At 59.7% G+C, this 6,000-nt stretch overlaps 1 protein-coding gene across 4 annotated transcripts in view; it reads left to right on the top strand.

Moving 5' to 3' along the window:
- Positions 1-6,000, top strand: part of LOC138974274 (uncharacterized) — a 72,233-nt gene that overhangs the window by 13,875 nt on the left and 52,358 nt on the right. The window lies entirely within an intron of this gene.

Here is a 6,000-nt window from a genome sequence, read left to right as displayed (position 1 = left end):
TGACAAGTACCGTAATGGTATATTGTTTACTGTGACACCTGTGACCGTTACCTCTGTGGTCTTTTGTGCACTGAAACACCTGTGTCATTTACTGCGGTGTGGTCTATTGGTCTTTTGTTGCTTATAACACCTGTCACCTGTACTGACATGGTCTGAAACACCTGTGACTGTAGCGCTAAGGTGTATGCTATCGCTCAGTGAAACACCCGTGATGTATCGTTCACTAGACACCTGTGACTTTACCGCTGTGTTGTAGCGTTCACTGTAGCACGTGTAGCCTTCAAGGATGTGATGGATTGTTCACTGAAACACCAGTGACCTGAAGTAACTGACCACAAGTAGTGAGTCACGTGACAGCTTGTGAAGTAGACACTTCTCTACTTAGATTTCTCTGGGCGTGAGGGATTGCTACGCTGTGCTGTTTGCTGACAGTGAGAAATGACACGTGGCTTGCGTTCACCGTCACTTGGACTGCTTGGTCCAGTTAGTTCGCTCTTTGGGGAAATAAACAAACACTGAGCACAGTTAGTTAGCAAGTATTATTGATTGTGATATTTCACTGTGCGTGCGATGAAAACATGTGTGCTATAGACGTAAAGACACATATGAATAACTTTGATATGCAGTACAGAATTCGTTCAACAATAGCTATAACTGACTATTCATTATGTCAGTCTATGAGCATACGTTTTGAGTGTGATTCTGAACCTTTTTAGTCTGACTGTCGTTTACAATGTTTACTGTGTGCTTGTAAAGTAGAATGCAAAAAAAGGCATTTGTCAACAACAACAAAATCACTCACAACATGTTTGAATAAAAATGTGTTTGCTCTTCTATCTGTCTTAATTAGTGTGTGTGTGTGTGTGTGGGGTGTGTGTGTGTGTGTGGTGTGTGTGTATGTGTGTGTGTGTGGTGTGTGTGTGTGTGTGGCCGCGTTACACATTTTTAATTTAAGACAACACAAACGTTCTGCATAATAAGGTTAACATCTTTTCAAGTATGCAGTAAATTACCAGCTTGAAAATCCCTCCATCCCGAAGGGAGATAACTGCCATTTTATCCAGCCTGTAAATAAACAATAAAAAGACAACCTCAAAACAAAAGATCACAAAACAATTCTACAAACAAAACACACATCAACACAGAACAAGAAAAACTAATGCTATTACGACTCGCCTTCGTCGTGTCCATCACAGTAAACCCCCCTTTTATGACCCCCCTCCCTACCAGTAGAAGACTCCCTCCCCTTACCCTCCCCCCATCCCCACCAGATAGAACACTCGCTCCCTTCTCCCCCCCCCCCCCTCCCTACCAGTAGAAGACTCCCTCCCCTTACCCTCCCCCCATCCCCACCAGGTAGAACACTCGCTCCCTTCTTACCCCCCCCCCTCCCTATCAGTAGAAGACTTCCTCCCCTTACCCTCCCCCCATCCCCACCAGATAGAACACTCGCTCCCTTCTTACCCCCCCCCCCCCCTCCCTATCAGTAGAAGACTTCCTCCCCTTACCCTCCCCCCATCCCCACCAGATAGAACACTCGCTCCCTTCTTCCCCCCCCCCCTCCCTACCAGTAGAAGACTCCCTCCCCTTACCCTCCCCCCATCCCCACCAGGTAGAACACTCGCTCCCTTCTCCCCCCCCCTCCCTACCAGTAGAAGACTCCCTCCCCTTACCCTCCCCCCATCCCCACCAGATAGAACACTCGCTCCCTTCTTCCCCCCCCCCTCCCTACCAGTAGAAGACTCCCTCCCCTTACCCTCCCCCCATCCCCACCAGATAGAACACTCGCTCCCTTCTCCCCCCCCCCTCCCTACCAGTAGAAGACTCCCTCCCCTTACCCTCCCCCCATCCCCACCAGGTAGAACACTCGCTCCCTTCTTCCCCCACCTCTCCCTACCAGTAGAAGACTCCCTCCCCTTACCCTCCCCCCATCCCCACCAGGTAGAACACTCGATCCCTTCTTACCCCCCCCCCCCCCTCCCTACCAGTAGAAGACTCCCTCCCCTTACCCTCCCCCCATCCCCACCAGATAGAACACTCGCTCCCTTCTCCCCCCCCCCTCCCTATCAGTAGAAGACTCCCTCCCCTTACCCTCCCCCCATCCCCACCAGATAGAACACTCGCTCCCTTCTTACCCCCCCCCCCCCCCCCTCCCTACCAGTAGAAGACTCCCTCCCCTTACCCTCCCCCCATCCCCACCAGATAGAACACTCGCTCCCTTCTTCCCCCCCCCCCCCTCCCTACCAGTAGAAGACTCCCTCCCCTTACCCTCCCCCCATCCCCACCAGATAGAACACTCGCTCCCTTCTCCCCCCCCCCCTCCTTACCAGTAGAAGACTCCCTACCCTTACCCTCCCCCCATCCCCACCAGGTAGAACACTCGCTCCCTTCTCCCCCCCCCCCCTCCGTACCAGTAGGAGACTCCCTCCCCTTACCCTCCCCCCACATTCCCACCAGGTAGAACAGTCGCTCCCTTCTCCCCCCCCCCCCCACCCTCCCTACCGTAGGAGACTCCCTCCCCTTACCCTCCCCCCCCCATCCCCACCAGGTAGAACACTCGCTCCCTTCTTCCCCCCCCCTCCCTCCCTACCAGTAGAAGACTCCCTCCCCTTACCCCCCCCCCCCCCATCCCCACCAGGTAGAACACTCGCTCCCTTCTTACCCCCCCCCCTCCTACCAGTAGAAGACTCCCTCCCCTTACCCTCCCCCCATCCCCACCAGGTAGAACACTCGCTCCCTTCTTCCCCCCCCCCCCTCCCTACCAGTAGAAGACTCCCTCCCCTTACCCTCCCCCCATCCCCACCAGGTAGAACACTCGCTCCCTTCTTACCCCCCCCCCCCCCCTCCCTACCAGTAGGAGACTCCCTCCCCTTACCCTCCCCCCATCCCCACCAGGTAGAACAGTCGCTCCCTTCTCCCCCCCCCTCCCTACCAGTAGGAGACTCCCTCCCCTTACCCTCCCCCCATCCCCACCAGGTAGAACAGTCGCTCCCTTCTCCCCCCCCCTCCCTACCAGTAGGAGACTCCCTCCCCTAACCCTCCCCCCATCCCCACCAGGTAGAACACTCGCTCCCTTCTTGCCCCCCCTCCCTACCAGTAGAAGACTCCCTCCCCTTACCCTCCCCCCATCCCCACCAGGTAGAACAGTCGCTCCCTTCTCCCCCCCCCCCTCCCTACCAGTAGAAGACTCCCTCCCCTTACCCTCCCCCCATCCCCACCAGGTAGAACACTCGCTCCCTTCTCCCCCCCCCCCTCCCTACCAGTAGAAGACTCCCTCCCCTTACCCTCCCCCCATCCCCACCAGATAGAACACTCGCTCCCTTCTCCCCCCCCCCCCCTCCCTACCAGTAGAAGACTCCCTCCCCTTACCCTCCCCCCATCCCCACCAGGTAGAACACTCGCTCCCTTCTCCCCCCCCCCTCCTTACCAGTAGAAGACTCCCTCCCCTTACCCTCCCCCCATCCCCACCAGGTAGAACACTCGCTCCCTTCTCCCCCCCCCCCTCCGTACCAGTAGGAGACTCCCTCCCCTTACCCTCCCCCCCCCATCCCCACCAGGTAGAACAGTCGCTCCCTTCTCCCCCCCCCCCCTCCCTACCAGTAGGAGACTCCCTCCCCTTACCCTCCCCCCCCCATCCCCACCAGGTAGAACAGTCGCTCCCTTCTCCCCCCCCCTCCCTACCAGTAGGAGACTCCCTCCCCTTACCCTCCCCCCATCCCCACCAGGTAGAACACTCGCTCCCTTCTCCCCCCCCCTCCCTACCAGTAGAAGACTCCCTCCCCTTACCCTCCCCCCATCCCCACCAGATAGAACACTCGCTCCCTTCTTACCCCCCCTCCCTACCAGTAGAAGACTCCCTCCCCTTACCCTCCCCCCATCCCCACCAGGTAGAACAGTCGCTCCCTTCTTACCCCCCCCCCCCCTCCCTACCAGTAGAAGACTCCCTCCCCTTACCCCCCCCCCCCCCCATCCCCACCAGGTAGAACACTCGCTCCCTTCTTACCCCCCCCCCCCCTACCAGTAGAAGACTCCCTCCCCTTACCCTCCCCCCATCCCCACCAGGTAGAACACTCGCTCCCTTCTCCCCCCCCCCCTCCCTACCAGTAGAAGACTCCCTCCCCTTACCCTCCCCCCATCCCCACCAGGTAGAACACTCGCTCCCTTCTTACCCCCCCCCCCCCCTCCCTATCAGTAGAAGACTTCCTCCCCTTACCCTCCCCCCATCCCCACCAGATAGAACACTCGCTCCCTTCTTCCCCCCCCCCTCCCTACCAGTAGAAGACTCCCCCCCCTTACCCTCCCCCCATCCCCACCAGGTAGAACACTCGCTCCCTTCTCCCCCCCCCTCCCTACCAGTAGAAGACTCCCTCCCCTTACCCTCCCCCCATCCCCACCAGATAGAACACTCGCTCCCTTCTCCCCCCCCTCCCTACCAGTAGAAGACTCCCTCCCCTTACCCTCCCCCCATCCCCACCAGATAGAACACTCGCTCCCTTCTCCCCCCCCCCTCCCTACCAGTAGAAGACTCCCTCCCCTTACCCTCCCCCCATCCCCACCAGATAGAACACTCGCTCCCTTCTCCCCCCCCCCTCCCTACCAGTAGAAGACTCCCTCCCCTTACCCTCCCCCCATCCCCACCAGATAGAACACTCGCTCCCTTCTCCCCCCCCCCCTCCCTACCAGTAGAAGACTCCCTCCCCTTACCCTCCCCCCATCCCCACCAGATAGAACACTCGCTCCCTTCTCCCCCCCCCCCCCTCCTTACCAGTAGAAGACTCCCTACCCTTACCCTCCCCCCATCCCCACCAGGTAGAACACTCGCTCCCTTCTCCCCCCCCCCCCCCCTCCGTACCAGTAGGAGACTCCCTCCCCTTACCCTCCCCCCACATTCCCACCAGGTAGAACAGTCGCTCCCTTCTCCCCCCCCCCCACCCTCCCTACCAGTAGGAGACTCCCTCCCCTTACCCTCCCCCCCCCCATCCCCACCAGGTAGAACACTCGCTCCCTTCTTCCCCCCCTCCCTCCCTACCAGTAGAAGACTCCCTCCCCTTACCCCCCCCCCCCCCCATCCCCACCAGGTAGAACACTCGCTCCCTTCTTACCCCCCCCCCTCCTACCAGTAGAAGACTCCCTCCCCTTACCCTCCCCCCATCCCCACCAGGTAGAACACTCGCTCCCTTCTTCCCCCCCCCCCCCTCCCTACCAGTAGAAGACTCCCTCCCCTTACCCTCCCCCCATCCCCACCAGGTAGAACACTCGCTCCCTTCTTACCCCCCCCCCTCCCTACCAGTAGGAAGACTCCCTCCCCTTACCCTCCCCCCCATCCCCACCAGGTAGAACAGTCGCTCCCTTCTCCCCCCCCCCTCCCTACCAGTAGGAGACTCCCTCCCCTTACCCTCCCCCCATCCCCACCAGGTAGAACAGTCGCTCCCTTCTCCCCCCCCCCTCCCTACCAGTAGGAGACTCCCTCCCCTAACCCTCCCCCCATCCCCACCAGGTAGAACACTCGCTCCCTTCTTGCCCCCCCTCCCTACCAGTAGAAGACTCCCTCCCCTTACCCTCCCCCCATCCCCACCAGGTAGAACAGTCGCTCCCTTCTCCCCCCCCCCCTCCCTACCAGTAGAAGACTCCCTCCCCTTACCCTCCCCCCATCCCCACCAGATAGAACACTCGCTCCCTTCTCCCCCCCCCCCTCCCTACCAGTAGAAGACTCCCTCCCCTTACCCTCCCCCCATCCCCACCAGGTAGAACACTCGCTCCCTTCTCCCCCCCCCCTCCCTACCAGTAGAAGACTCCCTCCCCTTACCCTCCCCCCATCCCCACCAGGTAGAACACTCGCTCCCTTCTCCCCCCCCCCCTCCCTACCAGTAGAAGACTCCCTCCCCTTACCCTCCCCCCATCCCCACCAGGTAGAACACTCGCTCCCTTCTCCCCCCCCCCCCTCCGTACCAGTAGGAGACTCCCTCCCCTTACCCTCCCCCCCCCATCCCCACCAGGTAG

Source organism: Littorina saxatilis, linkage group LG8, assembly GCF_037325665.1.
Source record: "Littorina saxatilis isolate snail1 linkage group LG8, US_GU_Lsax_2.0, whole genome shotgun sequence".
Classification (NCBI taxonomy): Eukaryota; Metazoa; Mollusca; class Gastropoda; order Littorinimorpha; family Littorinidae; genus Littorina; species Littorina saxatilis.
Note: the sequence above shows the minus strand (reverse complement) of the source record. Positions and strands in the feature narration are given on the sequence as shown.